Raw genomic sequence first — 24,944 nt, 5'->3', positions numbered from 1 at the left:
AGCGCAAGTCCAGGAATACACACACACCCCACGCACCCTTACACAAATTAAAATGAGGGATTTAACTAATTACAGATATTTGAGGACAAAAGTATCGTGCTGGTCCAAGAAAACAATCACTCGCATTCAATCAGATATACACTTAGTGGACAGTGGAAAATGTCACTGAATGCAGGAATGGTCCAGCCAGCCATTAGTTGTCCAAGAAAGCACCACTCATTCCAGTACAAACTCAGACAATCACAGAGAATCCAAGTCTCCGATGGAGAGTAAGGGTCGGTGGAGAAGTGGGTGTCCAACACCGGTAATCCTCATTCCAAAGGTAAATCTCTTTAAAAAACAAAACAGTTAAAAACCGAGTTATTGTTCTGGCTCAAATGTATTAACTTCGTTGGGGTGAAGTTATGGTTGGATTTGGTTATAAGACCTTAACTTAAGTTTAATTTATTTTTTTAACTTTGAAATGCACATTAAAAAAAAAAAACAGTTAAAGTACAATTGTGTTTACAAAACCAAACCACTGATATTCGCCAGCTATTAATTATGGCTAAGTAGACTAACCATCAATCATGCCTCCATGGCTCACTGCCCAAGACTTTATCTATGACATCACTCATGAAGTATAAAAATACCTCACTGACATCACTGGTGACACCTCAAATGACAATTCTGACGTCACCGATGACATAATCCAGGACATTGCTGTTTAGGGGATAAAGGCCCAGGCCATGCGCCAACCTTGCTGCAGGAGGCCTTCTCGCTGTGTGCATCAGGGCTTCGCTGCAGAGCTGGCTTACTTCCTGGCATTGTACCTAACCCACTGGTGCTGGCAAATCACCACTGCACAGTGCCTTCAGTCATGAACAGCCGGAGTTGGTTGCACTGCATGACTAATGACCAGACCCCGCGACCAAACTGCCGTCCAAAATATGCCAAACACAGTCGAAGGCCTTGAGCAACAGAGGATGAATCTTGGGCCCAATTCATGAAACCAGAGCCGCCACCCCTCAGGAGCGTGTAGGATTTGCAAATCAAGCACGTGATTCATTCGAAAACTCAGTGCAAAAGATTTTTGTTTTTTTAATACTCATTTGAATGCTAACGTTAACCTTAGGTGGTCCCCACATGGGCCCAACGCGAGGCACCTTGTCCCTTTTATTTTTTCGAACACCGTGCACCGTGTTCTGGAATTGCGGGAGCCACGGAAACTTTTCTCTGATGGCCAGCCAACCAGAATGTGGTGGATTTATGAATCTGTAGCCGGATTTGGTAATCTGCAATAGAAGACAGGAGAAAAAGCTCCCCAATACATTGGTGCGCCTTTACATTTTTATTTATTTATGGATTAGAGTACACAGGATGAATTCTGCAGAGAATCCAAAGATAGCAGTGCATTTATCTAAAAAAATTAACTTCTTCGTGCCTTGATCCGAACACTTTTTAAACTGTAATTTCCCAAAAACTACTGAAACTATTTACAACGATCCAAGCAAAAAGTCTTCACTGAGTCTACTGAAATGCTAAATTTAGTGTCATTCCATTGAGCTGTTTTTCTCTATCAAAACAAACTCTCTCCACTAAATACATTGTTGTACAGGACGAGCAGTAGCTAACAAATGTAACCCAAAGAAGAAACCCAGAACCGTGCTGAAAGGCACTCTTCGACAGCCTCGAGTGCTACGAGGCCATATGAATTTCAACAATGCGCTACGTGAATATTCACAACATACATTTTTTATCTACACAGGGACTTTCACTATTGCCGGACTACTTTTACATCCACTGAAAAGCTCCCCTTCTCTCTGACATCATAAAAAGGGGACAATGGGGCGGCCTACTGAGAGTGGGAACATTCCTCACATTTAAGCGCAAGCTATGGTTTCTGGCCTCCACTCTCACCACCTTCAAGACACTCAAAAACGGTTCTCTAAAGCTGCATTGACACTTAACAGCAGCGGTTTCAATAAAAGCATACACATGCCAAAAGATTCCCCACCACACCTAGATTAACGGCTTACGTTACACACAGAGAGGGTGGACCAGAACGGACGAATACGAGTGAACAAGCATTTACAATGCAATGGTTTTGCCTTTGTTAAAGTTAGAGCTATTGGCATTGCTCTTGACATTATTTTTATTTATGTTTTTTTTAAACATAAATAAATGGCATTGTCATTTACAATGCCACTAGCTTTATCTCTAGCAAATGACACACACAAACACACACAGAGCCCCCCCACACAAACCCACACAGAGCCCCCCGCACACACAGCCACACAGAGCCCCCCCCACACACAGCCACACAGAGCCCCCAACATACAGCCACACAGAGCCCCCCACACACACAGCCACACAAAGCCCCCCACACACACAGCCACACAGAGCCCTCCACACACCCACACAGAGCCTTCCACACACACCCACACAGCACAAGCAGGCAACAGGGGCACACGGAGGCACAAGCAGGCAACAGGGGCACACGGAGGCACAAGCAGGCAACAGGGGCACACGGAGGCACAAGCAGGCAACAGGGGCACACGGAGGCACAAGCAGGCAACAGGGGCACGAAAACGAAAACGGAGGCACAAGCAGGCAACAGGGGCACACAGAGGCACAACCAGGCAACAGGGGCACACGGAGGCACAAGCAGGCAACAGGGGCACACGGAGGCACAAGTAGGCGACAGGGGCACACAGAGGCACAAGTAGGCGACAGGGGCACGAAAACTGAGGCACAAGCAGGCGACAGGGGCACGAAAACGGAGGCACAAGCAGGCAACAGGGGCACACGGAGGCACAAGCAGGCAACAGGGTCACGAAAACTAGCACAAGCAGGCAAAAGGGTCACAAGCAGGAATTGTAATTTAGACGGGGCTGAAGTGGAGAATGGTCAGTAGGGAAGTAGTGCGGCTGGTGCAGTGGTACCAGGCTGAAAGGTGAGAGGGGCTGTCTGCACCCCAGTTTGGACAGTTTCCACTACCCAACAGGGATTGGTGGGAGGGGGCGTACTTCTTGCTTGCTTTAGGGCTGTTACTTCGGGGACGCAGTGCATGCTCTTGCCTGCTGCCTGCTGCCGCCGGGACACGACAACAGGCAGGGAGAGGACAGGCTGGGAGAGGGCAGGGAGGGGATAGGCTGGGAGAGGGCAGGCTGGGAGAGGGCAGGGAGGGGACACGCTGGGAGAGGGCAGGCTGGGAGAGGGCAGGCTGGGAGAGGGCAGGCTGCGAGAGGGCAGGCTGCGAGAGGGCAGGCTGCGAGAGGGCAGGCTGCGAGAGGGCAGGCTGCGAGAGGGCAGGCTGCGAGAGGGTAGGTTGCGAGAGGGCAGGCTGGGAAGCAGAGAGGGTCTTTACTGAGAAGTCTGCCAGCGCGGAGCTCTCCGGGGCACAGAGCAGCAGCAGGGCCCAGCAGAGCAGGGCGGAGGGCGGCAGGGGCTCGTAGAGGTGTCTCCTGGGGCAGCCGCCCAGGTCCACCATGGTGCGGCTCCGAGCCCCAAGCCTATGGTGGTGGCGCTGCTGCGCTCGGCTAAGGTCCTAAGACGGGCAGTCGGATTTTCGTGAGTACGGGTTGTAGTGTGGGATTAATCTCTCGGGCCTGTGAAGTACTCTATGGTGGCCCTCAGCAGTCTTGGGGACCGGTGTTCCAATAGTGAGCCAGCAGGGCTAGAAAGACAGCAACTCTATTCAGCCTCTTGGGCTAGAATGACTTGCACAGGGTGATAAGTGCTCCTTTGAAGCATTGTCTGTGGTCTGGTTGCAACAGACAGGTGAATCAGGCGAGGTCATCAAGTGGGCCCTTCGAGCCCGGGGAGCCAGTGGAGGGGGGATAGTTGTTGGTCTGGAACAGTAAGTGGAGGGGTCGAGGGGCGACAGACCCGATCTGTATCGGGTGGTTTATTATGGGGCCCCAGCTAGCAGGAGCCAAACTGTTGTGTGTTTACTTTTCCCTCACAAGATTGTTGGACAATTTTAGACTTTGATTTTGTCGCTTTGTTTATTCTGATTTCTATGTTTATACCCTTTGATGCATAATCTGTAAAGCGCTCTTATACCCTCGGTGGTCATGTTTGCGCTATATAAAACTTTCAAAATAAATAAATAAATACAAGTCTTTGCTCTGCCTCCATCGCTTGGTGTGTCAGCCCCCCCTCCAGCCTCGCCCCTCCGAAGTGTCGAGCTGCGCCCCTGGTTTGAATGCAGGGCGAGGCCACCTCCTTTCTTTGATTCACAAGTGTTGGGGTCCCTTATTGCAGACAGAGACATAAAGGGATTTATTTAATGGTGCACTGTCTGCTTTTGCTGCAGTTTTAAACCAGCAATCGCTCCATCCGCAGAAATCCTGTCTGTAAAAAAGTGCCGCGCGGGACCGATGCTCCTGCGCATTGATATCTGTGGAAACCGGCACCAGTGCAAGTGTGTGTGTGGAGGGGGGGGCTACATGGGCGAGTTTCACTATAAGAAAGTCTCAATTCTCATACTCGCATGGAAACACAAAAGCTTAGCAGAAACCTGCTGCTTCTTTGCAAAAATCACAAAGAGAAAAGTTATTTTGGGCACAAAAGTACCGGACTGGCGGCATAGCTGTGGCTGAGGTCAGGTGATGACGAAGGACTTTGGAATTAAAATAACTGACCTGTCAGGCATAGGCAATGGAATAAACTGGACTGAACTGTTTAAGGGCATGCTTTCATACATCTTAAAAATATACTTGGCTCATAGAGGAAGCAAACACAACAATATCATTGGAATTATAAGTTAAAATAAAACATCTACATAACATTTGAAAGGCCTTTGTATTCAGGTCAAACTACAGCTGAGACCTGCTGCTCCCCCACGCCCTTTGAAATGACTTACCTGCTTCATGCCTGCGGATCAGATTACTGAAGTGTGTTGGGTTTCCAAGGGGTGTTTGAGGCTGCAGTACCACCTCCTGTCTACAGGAGCAAGACTGAGCAAAAAAAGAAACACACATTGGAAACACAGGTCCCCACAAGGTCAGTTTTTTTAAGTGTGAAAATCATTGCAGATGTTTCTGGGGTCATTTTCTATAGTTTAGAAGTAATTGGCTTGTGGGGACCTGGGTTCAGGACCCCAAAGTGCAATGAAGTCACCACAGCGTGAGTGGGTTTACACACGGAAGTATCCACAAGGATAGTAACACAAACCCAACACCAGACACGCACGCACGCTCACACACACACACACACACACACGCACGCACGCACGCACACAAACAAACACATAGAAGTTTATACAACAATATTCCAGGCTATGGTGCTGCTCATGGCAGCACTTGCCTCGTGCACACCACGCACAAACATCCAACAGTCAGCAACGTGAGGCTCGAGGTTCCATCTAACCGGACAAAGGGCATCTTACTCACCTAAGATTTGCATAAATAATCGGTAAACACCCACCACACACCTCTCAGATACCACACCCACACACACACACACACCACACCCACCCACCACACAGACACCACACCCACACACACCACACCCACACACCACACACCTCTCAGAGACCACACCCACACAATGACAGCTCACCGAACAGGGCACAGCTCCCCAAACAGAGGGGCCAGAGAACAAAACACACAACATGTCGTCGTGATACAATGAGTCACACGCTAGGAGCAATCGAAAGCCTAGAATCACTTGCCGAGGCGCCCCCAGACAGCCCATAGTGCTGCGAGGTCACACTCCTGTCAGACTGGGCGCTACATAAATATCAACATACCACGTGACATGTACAGTGCTGCGCTGCAGGGCAGCTTCTTAATGGAACATGAGACTTCCTTATAGTGTGGGCACAACGAAACATGAAACTGAGGATGGTTTAAAACATACTTCGGATATGCAAGATAAAAGTGGCACGCCTTAAGTGTGTTGGGTTTCCAAGGGGTGTTTGAGGCTGCAGTACCACCTCCTGTCTACAGGAGCAAGACTGAGCAAAAAAAGAAACACACATTGGAAACACAGGTCCCCACAAGGTCAGTTTTTTTAAGTGTGAAAATCATTGCAGATGTTTCTGGGGTCATTTTCTATAGTTTAGAAGTAATTGGCTTGTGGGGACCTGGGTTCAGGACCCCAAAGTGCAATGAAGTCACCACAGCGTGAGTGGGTTTACACACGGAAGTATCCACAAGGATAGTAACACAAACCCAACACCAGACACGCACGCACGCTCACACACACACACACACACACACGCACGCACAAACAAACACATAGAAGTTTATACAACAATATTCCAGGCTATGGTGCTGCTCATGGCAGCACTTGCCTCGTGCACACCACGCACAAACATCCAACAGTCAGCAACGTGAGGCTCGAGGTTCCATCTAACCGGACAAAGGGCATCTTACTCACCTAAGATTTGCATAAATAATCGGTAAACACCCACCACACACCTCTCAGATACCACACCCACACACACACACACACCACACCCACCCACCACACAGACACCACACCCACACACACCACACCCACACACCACACACCTCTCAGAGACCACACCCACACAATGACAGCTCACCGAACAGGGCACAGCTCCCCAAACAGAGGGGCCAGAGAACAAAACACACAACATGTCGTCGTGATACAATGAGTCACACGCTAGGAGCAATCGAAAGCCTAGAATCACTTGCCGAGGCGCCCCCAGACAGCCCATAGTGCTGCGAGGTCACACTCCTGTCAGACTGGGCGCTACATAAATATCAACATACCACGTGACATGTACAGTGCTGCGCTGCAGGGCAGCTTCTTAATGGAACATGAGACTTCCTTATAGTGTGGGCACAACGAAACATGAAACTGAGGATGGTTTAAAACATACTTCGGATATGCAAGATAAAAGTGGCACGCCTTTTATTACAGGACGTGCAGACATGTAGACTCGTTTTCTGCACACTTGTGGGGACCTGGGTTCAGGACCCCAAAGTGCAATGAAGTCACCACAGCGTGAGTGGGTTTACACACGGAAGTATCCACAAGGATAGTAACACAAACCCAACACCAGACACGCACGCACGCTCACACACACACACACACACACACGCACGCACGCACGCACACAAACAAACACATAGAAGTTTATACAACAATATTCCAGGCTATGGTGCTGCTCATGGCAGCACTTGCCTCGTGCACACCACGCACAAACATCCAACAGTCAGCAACGTGAGGCTCGAGGTTCCATCTAACCGGACAAAGGGCATCTTACTCACCTAAGATTTGCATAAATAATCGGTAAACACCCACCACACACCTCTCAGATACCACACCCACACACACACACACACCACACCCACCCACCACACAGACACCACACCCACACACACCACACCCACACACCACACACCTCTCAGAGACCACACCCACACAATGACAGCTCACCGAACAGGGCACAGCTCCCCAAACAGAGGGGCCAGAGAACAAAACACACAACATGTCGTCGTGATACAATGAGTCACACGCTAGGAGCAATCGAAAGCCTAGAATCACTTGCCGAGGCGCCCCCAGACAGCCCATAGTGCTGCGAGGTCACACTCCTGTCAGACTGGGCGCTACATAAATATCAACATACCACGTGACATGTACAGTGCTGCGCTGCAGGGCAGCTTCTTAATGGAACATGAGACTTCCTTATAGTGTGGGCACAACGAAACATGAAACTGAGGATGGTTTAAAACATACTTCGGATATGCAAGATAAAAGTGGCACGCCTTAAGTGTGTTGGGTTTCCAAGGGGTGTTTGAGGCTGCAGTACCACCTCCTGTCTACAGGAGCAAGACTGAGCAAAAAAAGAAACACACATTGGAAACACAGGTCCCCACAAGGTCAGTTTTTTTAAGTGTGAAAATCATTGCAGATGTTTCTGGGGTCATTTTCTATAGTTTAGAAGTAATTGGCTTGTGGGGACCTGGGTTCAGGACCCCAAAGTGCAATGAAGTCACCACAGCGTGAGTGGGTTTACACACGGAAGTATCCACAAGGATAGTAACACAAACCCAACACCAGACACGCACGCACGCTCACACACACACACACACACACACGCACGCACGCACGCACACAAACAAACACATAGAAGTTTATACAACAATATTCCAGGCTATGGTGCTGCTCATGGCAGCACTTGCCTCGTGCACACCACGCACAAACATCCAACAGTCAGCAACGTGAGGCTCGAGGTTCCATCTAACCGGACAAAGGGCATCTTACTCACCTAAGATTTGCATAAATAATCGGTAAACACCCACCACACACCTCTCAGATACCACACCCACACACACACACACACCACACCCACCCACCACACAGACACCACACCCACACACACCACACCCACACACCACACACCTCTCAGAGACCACACCCACACAATGACAGCTCACCGAACAGGGCACAGCTCCCCAAACAGAGGGGCCAGAGAACAAAACACACAACATGTCGTCGTGATACAATGAGTCACACGCTAGGAGCAATCGAAAGCCTAGAATCACTGACCGAGGCGCCCCCAGACAGCCCATAGTGCTGCGAGGTCACACTCCTGTCAGACTGGGCGCTACATAAATATCAACATACCACGTGACATGTACAGTGCTGCGCTGCAGGGCAGCTTCTTAATGGAACATGAGACTTCCTTATAGTGTGGGCACAACGAAACATGAAACTGAGGATGGTTTAAAACATACTTCGGATATGCAAGATAAAAGTGGCACGCCTTTTATTACAGGACGTGCAGACATGTAGACTCGTTTTCTGCACACTGCAACATCGCAGGTGTTTAACAGAAAACCTATTTTATTCTGGGAGGCAGAAAGGAGTGTGTTAAGAATGTGACGCTCCTGTGCTTACTTGAGAGAAAAAATGCTTTGGTGGTCCACGAAAAGGTTATCTTCTTCCGTAGAGTATAAACAGAGGCTTCATTCATTCACGTATAAATGAATACAGAGAGTAAAGAAAAGCTGTCTGCTGCATGGGGCATGCCTGGCTCTCCTGCCACTCAACTCACCCTAATGTAGAGGGTGCACGAGATCTGGCTGGACCGCCGCGGCAGAGATCAGCTGTAATCTGGAGGGCAGAGATTCCAAGTAAGGCTGGGCCCGCTCAGACTTCATCCCCTCAGTGTCGATAAAACAAATGCTACTCGGGGAAGCACCCCGCGGGCGCCGCCATACTGCTTGCCGTCTTCCTTCTTGTTGCGGGGGGGCGGGCACTTCCGGCCGGCCGCGCTAGGATTGGCCGGCCGGCCAGTCACGGGGCGGGAAACGGGAAGAAGAGACGCAGTAGTGCCGGCAATGCCGGACCAGACACGGGGGCGTTCCCGGCGTCCCGTGACGTCGGCAAAAGCCAAAGAATGTCGGGAACGCCCCCGTGTCTGGTCCGGCATTGACGGACAGGCCCCTCGTCCAATGGCAAGGCTCCGTTTACGGAGCCAGCCAATCAAGGACGAGGGCCGAACCAAGCCACACTATGGAACTCAACAGGATTTCGCCTGCGCCGAAAGGATGCGCAGAGCGCATCCTTCGGCGAGGCAAAACCTAAAAAGGAGCAGGGAGGCCGAATACTAGATAGAAGGTGGTAATACAAAAAAAAACCCCGCCGAGCAGAGTGAAGAAACGTAATCTGCAACTTGGTTTTAATTACATAACAAAACCGGAAGGCATCCAGTCACGGCTCACACTCCGGACTGACCCCTAAAAATACAGGGAATCCTATACAAAGGTCCCTCATATCGGTGGCTCCTTTTTCCTCAACGAACAGGAAAATCCAGTGTATAGCAAAGACACTAAAAGATATTTTACTCGTCCACCACTATTTGTGTACCTGATGTCCTATGATGAACTAAGGACTACTACCTCAAATTAATAAAAGAGGAAGACGTCTCTCATTTTATAATAGTACGCCCTGTTAGAAACCCTGTCCTGATGAAGGTGTCATCATAGAAACCGAAACGCTGCGTCGACAACTTGTTTTTAATAGCGATTTGCTTTTTTAAATTGTTTTTTCATGTATGAATTGTGTGTGCACCATTGACCTATTGGTAGGGTACTGACAAAAACCGTAAACATTCTGTTTTTAACATTTTTTGCACTGTGGTACTGTATTCGACATTTGTCTTTGTATATTTTAGAATAAATTGTGTATAACTCTGATTTTATTGTTGGCTTATTATGTATAAATGTCTTGAGTGGATATAAACGCAAAAGATCTCTTGAGCTATGGTGGTATAGTTGAGGATAATAGTATCCTTGTTTTATAGGTAATAATAGGGACTGCTCTGATTTCCTGTTTCTTCTCTCTCCTCGTCCCGTCATTGGATATGTGAGGAGACCTCCCTTTCTATTTTTTTCAGTGGACCTAAACATCAACACAGCCTTATACCGATCCCTTGCTCCACACGTGTGAGTCCGCGTTAGAGGGATACATTAGCAAGTCCACTCTGGAAATAGGGACTTTCACAGCAACAGAATGATGAACAGTATCCATGGCTTGAAGGAATCGTTGTTTAGAGTGTTCAGTTACTATTTCATATGAGTGTTAAAACAAGCAGTTAGAATAAGCTTGCAGAAACGTTTTGCTCTGACTATAGTCCACAGGTATACAAGATTCACCTGCATTCTCTTCCCGTGAGCTCTACAAGACCTATGGAGTGGTCTTCAGTTCAACACAGCAAGTCAACGAATGCATTCCATGCTTCCCTGACCTGGAAAGAATTTGATACAAGGAGCCATCTTAGAGAAGATCCTAGTGTGTCAAAGGTTGGCATATATGGAGAAAAAAAACGTGTGAGTGTAGTTGGTTGTAGACCTAGCTGCGAATAGTAAATCATGAAGAATGGAAACGCTTGCGGCAGGGACACTGAAATCAATGTTGTTTAATAATCCGAGGCAAGGCCCAGCCTCCGTCGGGCAAATCCTCATCTCAAAGCCAGCAATGAAAACACGGACCCCAACAAACAAGAACCACTGAAAACACAAACATAATAAGATCATTACTTCTGCACCACATCTTCCGAGCACAGACTTCAGTCAAACTTGAAAAATATGCAAATCCCTGCCAGCCTCGCATCAGCAGCAAAGCACACAAAGGCAGCGAAGAACGGGCCAATGACGTAAGAGAAGACAGACGCACACGCATAGCTGATGTGTATCCATCTGCAAAGAAATGGGGAAATCAACTCGATGGAAGGGAGGAATCCAGCTAGCAATGTGGAAACAAGACCTGCTCCAGAACAAATGACACGAGGAGAAGCCTCAGAGATCCATCAGAGGCTCAGGCAGACTGCCCCATCAGAGAATGTAAACTGGGCAAGACCAGCACCCCTCATCAGCACCAGTGTCCATACTAAAATGTACACAAATTCACTGGCTTGCAACAGTCATTCATAAGTTACACAGAACACTGTATTTACTAATAGTAGGTCAAGTACGAAAAATCTGCAGTATTATTTCTAACAGGAACATCAACATTGCAATAAATGACAAAATAGTAAGTTGTGAATGAGAGATAGATATATAGATATATAAATATATCCTTCCGTAAAGAGCTCCATCCGATCTCCGGGCCCGTTGGCAGGTGGTGCGCAATGCTGGCTATAAATCGCAAATCCTGAAGTAAAGCGCACACTCAGGGCGGATATGCTAGGTACATGATATTTATTTCCAGTTACGCGTTTCGACTGAGAACACTCTTGATCACACACCAAAGATCAAGACTGTTCTCAGTCGAAACGCGTAACTGGAAATAAATGTCATCTACCTAGCATTTCCACCCTGAGTGTGCGCTTTACTTCAGGATATATATATATATATATAGATATATATATATATATATATATCTATATATATACACACACACACATACACACACAGATATATGCATATACACACACACTACTTTTTGTATAATATTTACATAATGATATTACTACAAAGCAGATTTCACTTTTATTTACACTAAATTAAGCAGATGAGGAAATAAAAAATTCCCTTCAAAGAGGTTATTAGAAAAAGATAGCGCAACTAAAGTCCTAAATATGTTAAAGGAAGACTGGTTCACTAAAAAAGAAGTTGTAATATGTTGGTTTAAAAAAATTCACGTGTTTCACCGCCTTGTTGTATGCTTCAGACGCTAGCTCACAGGCCATACCCCAATTGGCCAGACATGGGATGCTACCTCCTGGTCACTACCAGAGCATCCAGAAATAAATGGTAAGCCAATGAGCTACGCTTCATCAGTAACATCACACGCAAAAACATGCTCCTCTGAGGGTCAGTATCACCCAAATCCTGGACCTCCATGCAATATACCCGAAGCCCTGCGCTCACAGGTGATACAAATGCAACGAAAGCATGGTGAGCGGGCGGCTTACTTATGATGCGTCTGGAGGATGCGTCTCAACCAGGAACCAGGATACAGCTGACCAGAACGATGATGGCTCCAGGAACCTACACAGGTTACGTCACCGCTCCGCTTGCCAAAGCAGCTCCTGATTACGGTCAGATCCTACCTGGGGGAGATTGCAACATCACCCCAGCCTACACTGTGCCATATCAACACTGGCCCCTCACTAGAAGGAATTCAACTGCTCGTTCACTACAACAGGTACAAGAGGAAGGCGGACATGAGGGTCAGTGCAGACTAACTAAGGGTAAGCCGAAGATTGCCACCAAAAGAAAGCCCCAGGGGGACCAGTGCTCACCTGCAGGCGCATGTAGACGATGAGGAATACAAGATGAAGGAGTCCGCTCTGCGCAGGAAGCTTAGAGCTGCCAAGGCGTAGGGATCCGCAGCAAAGAGTCTGTCCAGCAACATTCCAAGGGTCAATGAGCTCCCAAGAGTTAGACACACGGATGGTAAAAACGGACTAGAGTGAACCGGAGGAGGGGAGACACAGCATTCACAATCAGCAGAAGCAAGGATGTAAAGGGAAATAAGAATTAGGGCTCAGAAAGTAAATGTGGGTCAGACCGAGAGAGGAGTGGAGGGAAAGAGGGAGAGAAAGATAGTAAGAGAAATGGGGTTGAGAAGAGAGAGAGAGAGATGACAAGGAAAAGTGGTAGAGACGGGGAGAGATAGATCAAATGAAAGAAGATGAGAGGGAAAGAGGGCGATACATCAAAGACAGAATTGAAGGAAGCGAGAGCATTTGGGTGGGACAGAGGTAGAGATGAGTCAGGCCCGATTCCTGAGAAAAAGATTGTGAAATGTGATGCACTCGCGTGTTTACAGTAGAAGGAGCTGAGAGCCGGTTACTGGGTGAGGAGGGAGGCTCCCATGTCTGCACTTGGGCTCAGTGATCTCAAGGAAAGTAAAATCTGAGGGGGCTCCGGTCAGAGCTCGTCCAGTTGTTGGTGGCCTTGGTGGTTCAATACAAGCCCATGCGGTGCAACCATCGGAGAGTACTCGTGATGCAAGCTAGCTAAGGTCTCGGGGTGCGGGCACCCCACCAATATATACTGAATGAATGGCAGACGAAATGAGAAGCCGCTGGAAACCTAGCTTAGTTCATGAACCCTCTTGGATAAGAAGATCTGATGCATTTCATCGAATGATCTGGACACCACGGCCAACGTGTTATTCTGAAAACATGGTTTCAAAAAGTTTCTTCAAAAACTATTTCAAGAAAGCAAGGCAAATCCTTTCAGTGTTTACGATGCACAATCTGATAAAATGTTGACACTTGACAGGAGCCCAAAGGCTGGGTGACAGGGCCCTCATCAGCCTCACATCACAGTGTTTACAGGCCTCTGACCTGCCCGTCAGAGCCATCATTCGGAGATAAAGTGGCTCTGTAAGTAAAAGCATCTGCTGCAGACCTGGGAGCTTGCAGAGGCCGCCTCGAATTCTGCAGCTTGACCTAGCGCTTACTTCTAAGGCTTCTAACAGCTACATGGTGTCCGTGAGCCCAGACTCTCAAATCCGGTCCTCGGATGCTTGATTCCGTTCTGGGAAGGACATGGCTTTTGTAGTTCGGACTGGACTGTTCCCATGGGGCACAGGGTCAGAGCTGATTTGCATATCGCCATTGTCTAACCCAGGGTGGTGTGGAGTGCAAAAAAACGATGGATTTGGGCCCAGATCTTTGGACTGGGGTGAATGTGTGACATTGATCCACATTCTGTCCATCACCTGTTTTGTTTGCAATTGCCGCCATAAGTGCGCTGGGGATGCTCAGACGTGGGTCCCAGGCACTCCACACCACTGGAGTCAAGCTAGCCTGGCTGATGAGAGGTGTTACCCGGCACTCTTTGTATGTGCAATTGAACCTCTCCTATGTGCCATCAGGAAGGACAAGTGCATAACTGGCCCTCTGGTACCGGGCAGCCAAGGCAAACAGGTCAAATGTGTAGCATACATGGACGATGTCACCATTGCTTGCACTGACGCTAGATCCATAAAAAGAACTTTCCTTATAACCCAACTCTTTTCCCTAGCAGCTGGGCTACAGGTGAATGTGGAGAAAACACACTGCATGACGGTGGGACAGTGGGACAAACTGTCTCAGCTGCCAGTGAAACCTTCCAAAGACCCAGTAAAAATACTGGGGATTCTTTTTTCACAGGACATGAAGGGAGAAATAAACTGGGAGAAGATCCAGACAAAGCTCAAGCAGAAAATGGCGCTCTGGACGACAAGAACACTTTCCATGGAAGGGAAAGTCTTGGTGCTGAAAGCAATATGTCTACCAATCCTGATGTTTATTGCCATGATTTTCCCTCCATCATACAGGTGGACAAAAGTGACACAAAGACTTTTTGCAAACTTCTTTTGGGGGTCAAAAATTGAAAAACTAAAAAGAAAGACAGTTTTCAAACTACCCACAAAAGGAGGGAAAGACCTGCCAAACCTCCATGACTTCCTGATGTCACATTTTGTTAAAAACGCACTGGGGAATGCAAAGAAAGACTCACATGTGGCTGCCTACACACTGTTTGCTACAAGCTTCATCTTATCAAGAGAGGGAATATGTAAACTGGACAATACAAAGCCTTTTTTACTAGAACCACCCCCTGCGTACAAAGGCATCAAACCTTTCTTCAAGAAGCTTTGAAGAGAGGCAAATTCAAGCGAAGGACATCACACCCCAGATGGCCTTAAGCAAAGAACTGAAAGAAACGGACTCGGTGACAATGGTAAACAACTTATCAGAGAAGCAATCAGGGTAGGTTTGGGAGATGGTGAACCACAAAGACTTGACAAACTCCCAGAAAGACTTGGCATGGATGATGGTATCCAAATGCCTACCAGTGAAGCAATTCCAACATGCAAGGAAACTGGCAAAAACAGCAAGATGCCCAACACCAGGCTGTGCAGCAGATGAATCCCTGATGCACTTCATTTGGAACTGTGGCGGAGCACAAAGCATGTGGAAGGCAATGGGACAGCTCATTAAAGAATTAACAGGACAGGCATCCCTGTCCTATGAACTGGTTCTATATGGGTTGGGCATGAAATGCAATGCAAATAAAGAAAGGACACTATGGAGAATAATAAACTGTGTTAAAGAGGCGATGTGGGAAAACAGGAACCTTTCCTTGTACAAACACCAAGCAATCACGGAAAAAGAATGCCAAAAACTTGTTTTCACTAAAATGTTCTCTTACATGTGCATAGACACCCATAGATTTGGACAAGAGTGGGCAAAGGAAACCTGGAAAATCAGGAGTTGGTCTGGATGGGTAAAATGAGAAATCTTGATGGAAAACCACCAAAGATAGCCTAATGCGCTTCTTTGAGAATGGTTAAATGTACAGCACCCAAATATAAGGGACTGCTTAAAATGTAAACCTGACAAATAATTTTAAATAAAGTATATTTTTACAAAAAAAAAAAAAAAACGGTCCGGACCTCGGATGCTTGATTCCGTTCTGGGAAGGACATGGCGTTTGTAGTTCGGACTGGACTGTTCCCATGGGGCACAGGGTCAGAGCTGATTTGCATATCGCCATTGTCTAACCCAGGGTGGTGTGGAGTGCAAAAAAACGATGGATTTGGGCCCAGATCTTTGGACTGGGGTGAATGTGTGACATTGATCCACATTCTGTCCATCACCTGTTTTGTTTGCAGACTCTCAAATCAGCACCTGAACATGTGTAGCCATCAAGGGCACCCATATATACCCACATGTCCTCCTGGGAATAATCAGTCCATCTTACGGAGAGGGGAGGGGCATGGCTGCCTTTGCTACCATCTACTAGATTCTCCCCTAGAAGGCTGCATGTTAATTACATCCTCAGTCCATCTTTAAAACGGAGAGGCTTCATGTGCAATTACAGAGGTCATTACAAGTGGTCATTCCTTGCTCAATGCTGCGGACGCGGATTTCCGATTGAAGATTAGAAACATTAGGGGTCATCGGCATCTGTGGGGCTTCTCTCTAGATCCAGGCTTCTACCGTACACCAAAGACGCGGCCTTCACCTGCAGGAGGCGGAGACCGGTCTGGTCGGTTTTCAACTGTGCAGCTCAAAGATGCATGAAGGGGGCTAGAGACGCAATACCCATTCCAGAAGTGGACACTATGGGCGGCCAGACATATATAGTTGAATCAAGCACTGGTTTACTGTTCACTGCCAACCTTTCAGCTTTGCAATGCTGGGTTCTTTTGTAGTAGGTTTGGTGTTATTTTATTGTTGCAAGAGCTGCGGAGTCCAATATTAGCAAACAAAAAAAAAGACCCTAAGAAGCGGGAAAATGTCTTGGGTCTCCAAAAGACATTGCAATAGGAGGTCCCGTCTCTGAAGGGATCTATGCTGTGAGTGGATGTGCTGCTTGTGAAAGAAAAAGAAGGCCATCACTCACAGTGAAGGTAGCCAATGGCTGAAGTGCACAGCCCCATGCTATATGCTGCAGTAGGCAGGAGCAAAATGTGACTGGCACAGCAACAGACCAAGGGTTGAAGCGAGAAGGACAAAAGCCACATAAAATATATACAATTTTAGTAAAAATAAAAAGACTTGGGTAAAGCTACACCTAAAAATACTACAGCTGAGGAAGAGTGAAGGCCACTGATTAACGCCAGAGACTAAGATGGGCTACAGCAGGTAAAGAAACTGGCAGACCGGATGTCTCCTCCCTGTGCCGCCAGTGCAGACTGTGTGCGCAGGGAAGGTTGAATTATTGCTGCCAGGAAGGACTAGGTCTTCAGTGCAAATATCTGCTTCTTCAATGCTGGGGGTCGGACTGCACATTGTGTGAGAAATTCAAGACAAACATCTACCTTCTCTGTGAGGGAGGAAAGCTTGCACTGGTGCTAGTGCGCTCTTCCTTCGCTGTGAAGTAGGGAAGCTTGCACTGGTGCGCTCTTCCTTCTCTACGGGAGTGAAGCTTGCACTGGTGCGCTCTTCCTTCTCTGTGAGGGAGGAAAAGCTTGCACTTGTGCACTCTTCCTTCTCTGTGAGGGATTGAAGCTTGCACTGGTGCGCTCTTCCTTCTCTGTGAGGGAGTGAAGCTTGCACTGGTGCACTTTTCCTTCTCTGAGGGAGTGAAGCTTGCACTGGTGCTCTCTTCCTTCTCTGTGAGGGAGTGAAGCTTGCACTGGTGCACTCTTCCTTCTCTGAGGGAGGGAAGCTTGCACTGGTGCACTCTTCCTTCTCTGTGAAGGAGGGAAGCTTGAACTGGTGCACTCTTCCTTCTCTGAGGGAGTGAAGCTTGCACTGGTGCACTCTTCCTTCTTTGTGAAGGAGGGAAGCTTGCACTGGTGCACTCTTCCTTCTCGGAGGGAGTGAAGCTTGCACTGGTGCACTCTTCCTTCTCTGTGAGGGAGTGAAGCTTGCACTGATGCGCTCTTCCTTCTCTGAGGGAGTGAAGCTTGCACTGGTGCACTCTTCCTTCTCTGAGGGAGTGAAGCTGAAGCTTGCACTGGTGCGCTCTTCTTTCTCTGTGAAGGAGTGAAGCTGAAGCTTGCACTGGTGCGCTCTTCCTTCTCTGTGAGGGAGTGAAGCTTGCACTGATGCGCTCTTCCCTCTCTGAGGGAGGGAAGCTTGCACTGGTGCACTCTTCCTTCTCTGAGGGAGGGAAGCTTGCACTGGTGCACTCTTCCTTCTCTGAGGGAGGGAAGCTTGCACTGGTGCACTCTTCCTTCTCTGAGGGAGGGAAGCTTGCACTGGTGCACTCTTCCTTCTCTGAGGGAGGGAAGCTTGCACTGGTGCACTCTTCCTTCTCTAAGGGAGGGAAGCTTGCACTGGTGCACTCTTCCTTCTCTGTGAAGGAGATAAGCTTGCACTGGTGCACTCTTCCTTCTTTGTGAAGGAGGGAAGCTTGCACTGGTGCACTCTTCCTTCTTTGTGAAAGAGGGAAGCTTGCACTGGTGCACTCTTCCTTCTTTGTGAAGGAGGGACGCTTGCACTGGTGCAATCTTCCTTCTCTGTGAGGGAGTGAAGCTTGCACTGATGCGCTCTTCCTTCTCTGAGGGAGTGAAGCTTGCACTTGTGCACTCTTCCTTCTCTGTGAGGGATTGAAGCTTGCACTGGTACGCTCTTATTTCTCTGTGAAGGAGTGAAGCTGAAGCTTGCACTGGTACACTCTTCCTTCTCTGAGGGAGTGAAGCTTGCACTGGTGCGCTCTTCCTTCTCTGAGGGAGTGAAACTTGCACTGGTGCACTCTTCCTTCTCTGTGAAGGAGGGAAGCTTGCACTGGTGCACTCTTCCTTTTCTGAGGGAGTGAAGCTTGCACTGATGCGCTCTTCCTTCTCTGAGGGAGTGAAGCTTTCACTGGTGCACTCTTTCTTCTCTGAGGGAGTGAAGCTTGCACTGGTACACTCTTCCTTCTCTGAGGGAGTGAAGCTTGCACTGGTACACTCTTCCTTCTCTGAGGGAGTGAAGCTTGCACTGGTGCACTCTTCCTTCTCTGAGGGAGTGAAGCTTGCACTGGTGCACTCTTCCTTCTCTGTGAGGGAATGAAACTTGCACTGGTGCACTCTTCCTTCTCTGAGGGAGTGAAGCTTGCACTGGTACACTCTTCCTTCTCTGAGGGAGTGAAGCTTGCACTGGTACACTCTTCCTTCTCTGAGGGAGTGAAGCTTGCACTGGTGCACTCTTCCTTCTCTGAGGGAGTGAAGCTTGCACTGGTGCACTCTTCCTTCTCTGTGAGGGAATGAAACTTGCACTGGTGCACTCTTCCTTCTCTGTGAGAGACGGAAGCTTGAACTGGTGCATTCTTCCTTCTCTCTGAGGGAGTGAAGCTTGCACTAGTGCTGGCGCGCTCTTCCTTCTCTGTGAGGCAGGAAGCACTTTACTGCTGCTGTCCGGTAAGTCACCTACTCATACAAGTGAAGAACCTGTAGCTACCCCACCCCCTGGCCCATTGAAACCCTACTGCCCTTCTCCCTGGTCCATGTGCTGCCAGCCCTCCCTGCACCTGGTCTGCAACTTCCATTCGGACCCTGGTCTCCTCTGACACCATATCAAACAATACTTTCCAACCACTCCCCTGCCCTACAAACCTCGCGATGTTCTGTCCCTCGACCCTCGCGATGCTCTGCCCCTCGACCCTCGCAAAGCTCTGACCCTCGAAAAGCTCTGACCCTCGCAAAGCTCGGACCCTCGACCCTCGCAAAGCTCGGACCCTCGACCCTCGCAAAGCTCGGTCCCTCGACCCTCGCAAAGCTCGGTCCCTCGACCCTCGCGATGCTCTGTCCCTCGACCCTCGCGATGCTCTGTCCCTCGACCCTCGCGATGCTCTGTCCCTCGACCCTCGCGATGCTCTGTCCCTCGACCCTCGCGATGCTCTGTCCCTCGACCCTCGCGATGCTCTGTCCCTCGACCCTCGCTATGCTCTGTCCCTCGACCCTCGCGATGCTCTGTCCCTCGACCCTCGCGATGCTCTGTCCCTCGACCCTCGCGATGCTCTGTCCCTCGACCCTCGCGAACTACCAAGCACAAAAATGTCTGCCCCCTCTATTTTATACAAGTGGCTCGTAAAGAGTCCAAGGTTTATAATAAGCATAATTGAGCTCACCAAAATGCATCACCAAACCACATAATCAACAGAACCACATAATTTATTAGGTTCATCTTTCTGTGATGAACCTATTAAATAGAAAATTACAAAATTCATATACATTTCCCCATTATGTGGTTCTGTTGATTATGTGGTTTGGTGATGCATTTTGGTGAGCTCAATTCTGCTTATTATAAACCATGGACTCTTTACGAGCCACTTGTATAAAATAGAGGGGGCAGACATGTTTGTGCTTGGTAGTTCATTTTTTCCCTGTCGGTCTGCCTCTTATTTAATTTCAGGGGGCCCCTACTTATTATTGGATCCTCGACCCTCGCGATGCACTGCGTCCCCCGCCCCCAAAGTCTGCATTACCCAGCCCCTTTAGGCCATATACTATGCCTACAAGATTACTTACCGTACTGGAGAGGGACCCTCTGGGAAGAATCAGATGGCCTGGCTGATCCCATCGGGGACACCATGTTCCAGCCCTGGGCTTTCCTGTAAAAATCGAAGCGTTCCGAGAGATGCAATATTGATGATTTCGACTGACACCCTTGGATTCATGCACGTGAAAGGGGGGATTTACAAAAGCGGGGCTCAGGGCTGAAGGCTGGTCCATGATGACGTGGGGTCACGTGGTAACCGCCCCCACCCAATGCCCCCCTACTCTTTGAAACCCGGATGTCCTGGTAAGCAGCTGCCCCCTACCCCACAGCTCCCCCGCAAGAGTCAATCACGTGGTATCTTGTGTATTTAACAGACTATTCACGCAAAGAAACCACGGTAACGGCGGTGGGGGTTGGGGAAGTAAGGCAGGGCTTAGGCCACCCCTAGGCATGCCCTCTTATTACTAAAAGAGGGTCAACATCCGTGCAATGTACAAAGCCCAAAGAGACTGGTCCTGCCGGGAGGTGCTCTTTAAAGTGTCTGCTCGCAGCTTGTGGAACGTTCATTTCACGGCACTAAAGCGCTTACATAGAGCTGCGCGCACCTCTTCGGCGCTAGAAAAAACGAAACTAAGAGCCCGGTGACTGATTCCCGCACAAAAATGAGGCATTAAATCAGAGGGGACTTGCAGTTACCACACTATAATGTGCCAGACTTTCCTCGGCTCAAGGCATACCTCCATCCATCACGGGGGTCTCTCCGTCCCGTCGTGTAAAGAGGCCACAGGAAGTTTGTCCATGCTGCTGAGGTCACCCCAGAGGCCCGCATGCCCCGGGGCAGCCTCCTACGTCAGGGGTCAGCCAGGGCATGACCCTTCTGCAGGCATCCCCAGAGGGTAAACACCGCTGTGGCCACCCAAGTGTAACTTAAAAATGCACACACAAAAAAAGGCTCGCACAAATAAATCGAAATTCAACAATTTCAGGCACTCAATTAGAGACATTACATTTTAGAAATGCAGTTGCGAGGGCAAGAAATTCCAAGCAATGGCGGACTTCCCATCTCATAAATGTACATTTGGATGGCAGGAGAGGCGGCGCGAGGGTGGGGCTCCGTGCATTGTGGGGCAGCGCCCTAGCCTGGGTGCTTGTAGGTAGGTGCATGCACCGTCCATGGAGCGGGTATAGAACAATTTTTAAAATTCAAGGTCGTTTGTAGGGCAGAGGAGGGGGCACAATCTGTCCTCATGGAAAAAAGGCCAGTATGGACCAAACTTACTCCTGAATACTTCCCCGCCTGTCGAAAGCTTCTATTCCACCCACAGGAAGGCCTACTCCAGCACAGACTGTGGAAAAGAACCACTCAGAAACAAGGGACCATAACGGATCTCCAGGGTTACTGGAAGGATCTGTGAACCCCAAAAATCAAGAAAACTACCCAGTGCGGGAGGAAAGATAGTGGAGAAGATTCAAAGCTTTTTAGAGGCGAGCCCTGCGAATCGACCCAGTGGTTTAAAAACAGAGGAAGGTCTGGAATGAAGCTGAACATTTAATTTTCATTTTTAGGTCTCGCGACCTATCAATGCGCGCAAGCGCATTGAGCGGAGCGAGAATTCATGTCTCGAAAATCCTCGTGAAACCAAGGGCTTCTTGCGCTGCGGTTTTCATTGAGTTCACGTGAATCACGTGACCAAACAAGCACATGCATTCACGGCCGCAGAGCACATCAAAGGGCTTCGCCCAGCGTGCGCTCTGCAGCTTCTCCTCCCCTAATTGAATCATGGCCGGCCGCAGGCCGGCCGTACTTTCAGTTTCCCGGCAATGCTTGTTTATTCACGCCCCCCCACCAGGCTCTCCCGCCCTCATACAGCTTCCCTCCTAATCCGCCTGCCTCCCCTCACTCGGAATCCCGCCCCAGGCTCTCCCGCCCCCATCCGGCTTCCGTCACAAGACGCCTCGTGCATTGCATTTGTAAACAGGGCAATGAAGGACGAATGTGCCCCGGGAGCTGGCGAGCTGCTGCAAGCCACTGCTTAGCCCTATAAACCGTCCTCTGCACGGCACTGCCCCTTCTTGCTTGTAGGCAGCCTGCAGATGTGGGGTGAGTTCCTGAAGTCTGCAAACTAATAGCAGCACGTTACCAGTCTACAGGCATGCTCCTTCGCTTCACCGCTCTGTGGTAACAGGTCATGCCTGTGAGAGTCACTACAGCGCTGGCTGCATCTTCCCTCTGCCTGTTCCTAAGGCGTCACGTCCCAAAAAACAGCACAACACCACAACATGGCCACAAGAAACAAACAATCCGCACCCATGATTAATTGCAAACAAGTAGGCGCACTTGAAACTGCTGTGAAACATGACTATAATTAAAGTGCAATGTATGTGATCACACAGCATTTCAGTTGCTGAATTGCTTCTCCCTACCACTTACAGGGTGAATCTAAGAGCGGGCCATAGATTCCCCCCCCCCTCCCCAGCCATCGGTTAAACAAGACAGAAACGGCATGCTTGAGAGACAGAAAGAAGGTCGCTATCCTGCGTTGCTCGATATTTCTATCTATCCTAAGCCTGCATAAGCATTTGACTTAGTAACACAACTGCAGGCACTTACTTTTTTGCAGCGGTATCACGCCTGCTGGTAGCTGGTGCCCACAACCCAGACTCTCCCGGGCGAGCCAGCCCACTACAACACCGCAGTCGGCATGATTTTAGCTAATACGGCTGCTGGTGTGCTCTGGAGAGGCTGAGGCTGCAGCTGAGGAACCACTCCAGCGGCCAGGTTCACTCAGCTGCCGGTGTGGGTTCGACTCTGTCAGGTGGCGCATTCATGATCAAGGGTAAGGGGCACACATGGACAAGACAGGTACACAATCTGTTAAACAGTAAAAGTATCCCTGACAAGGTGGCCACTGGCCTAATATGATCCCCCGAACCAGACACTTTACGTAAGATTAAATGTTAATTTACCATTTGACGACAAGTGAGAAGACTAATGTCGTAGCTTGCACCGCACCACCCAATGGCCAATGACACTGCCCTTATTTTGAGTTACAAACATCAGTAATGTCGACGAGGTCAGATACTTAAGACACTAATCCATTACAATGAACGGAGGAAAAAAACATTCCGATGAGCAATACAAAGGGTGCTCGAAGAGTGATCCTACATAGAGAGAGGTGCTTTACAAGAATGAATATCATTAATAAAAGAGGGTGTCACCCTCCGAGTTGACAGGTACGCAGACATGACATTTACAGTAACTGACGTGTATGTGTAGCTTGCGACACCAAAAGTTTAATTGGGGTGGAGAGGGTACAAAGACCCCTGCCACAAGTAGCAAACTTTTCAGATTTCATTGGCAACAAGCCATTCATTGGCCGTAATGAATAATTTATCGTAGTCATAGCATAAAAAAAGTTTACCATTCATTAAAAACAAAAACAACAAGCACTGGTGTTGCCAATAGGTCTCGCAGTAGGAAAGTTGGAGCTATTGGTTTTGTAAATGACAAAGCCCTTTATGTTTTTAAAATGAAAACAAAAATAAAAGGCATTGTTATTTGCAATTGTAATAGCTCCAACTTTTCTACTGCGATACCTATTGGCAACGCCAGTGCTTGTTGTTCTGTGTGGTATTGCACCTTACACCTACAATGCAGAGCTGTGATTAGGCGCGCTACGCTATGCGGATGCCAGCAGACGCAGTGACATCACATTTGTGGAGTGCGGGGGCGCCCATCAAGGAAAGGAACTAAACTGAAGCAAAAACATAAATAGAGATAAAACCAGACCAATCAACAGGGTTGGATCAATAAATGAAAATGGAGACATATCGTTCGACCTGCTCAACTGGTTCCTTTATCGGTGCCAATCAACAGAAAGACATTTGGCATCAAACAATGAATTAAAAAGAAATGGCAAAGCTGATGCCATTGAAAAACCTACATGGAGAAACCCATAAAAGAAAACAAGCATGTTTAAGCACCATTAGCCCTCATAACACGGACTACACCACAAAGGCATCAGAGTGCAACAATACATGGCAGTGGTAAGCGCAGCACCGTGTTCTGAGACAATAACAAGACAATAACAAGAAATCCTAAAGCAAGCAGTGAGCAACACAAAAGGTTGTTTGTCCCCTGCCACGACTTGTGGTTCGAAAGTCACAGATCAACTCACAACAGCATCTAAACCTCTGGCTTGGAGCATTTTGGTTTAGACTGTGGTGTGTGAAGAGTGCTTTTGCAGCTTTGACAAGGGGTCTTATAATGGCGTATTCATATGTAAAAGATTTTTGCAACATTATAAGGCAGGTTCAGTTTATACTTTGCTTCTCCACTTACTATTTTGCTGTGATGTCCAGACTTTCTCTTTCCCAGTCCAACAATACAAGCAGGTGAGCTCTGTCGCCTACTAACAAAGAGGTCTCTGTTCCGGTCTACAGCGAGTACATAAATCTGAATATTAGAAATATACCCCACTGATATCCGACACGGAATCAATCCAAAGATAAAACATCCCATGTGGAAAACGTGCTCTCATTCGCCTGCTGATTCCTTTGATTTGATTCGAACAAATACCCTAAGGCGTCTTGGCGCGAAGTA

At 48.4% G+C, this 24,944-nt stretch overlaps 1 protein-coding gene across 8 annotated transcripts in view; it reads right to left on the bottom strand.

Moving 5' to 3' along the window:
* ARHGEF18 (Rho/Rac guanine nucleotide exchange factor 18) overlaps positions 1–24,944 on the bottom strand; it is a 290,711-nt gene that overhangs the window by 95,643 nt on the left and 170,124 nt on the right. Inside the window, exon 1 of one of the 8 annotated variants that reach the window (XM_086946966.1) lies at positions 12,713–13,154. The exons of 6 other annotated variants lie outside the window; for them this stretch is intronic. The gene's annotated coding sequence lies outside the window, so the exon portion shown is untranslated. Of the gene's footprint in view, positions 1–12,712; positions 13,155–24,944 lie in introns of those variants that run through there. One more of the 8 variants, XM_086946965.1, reaches the window with a different exon arrangement.

The sequence above is a fragment of the Lissotriton vulgaris genome, chromosome 12 (genome assembly GCF_964263255.1).
Source record: "Lissotriton vulgaris chromosome 12, aLisVul1.2, whole genome shotgun sequence".
NCBI lineage: Eukaryota > Metazoa > Chordata > Amphibia > Caudata > Salamandridae > Lissotriton > Lissotriton vulgaris.
Note: the sequence above shows the minus strand (reverse complement) of the source record. Positions and strands in the feature narration are given on the sequence as shown.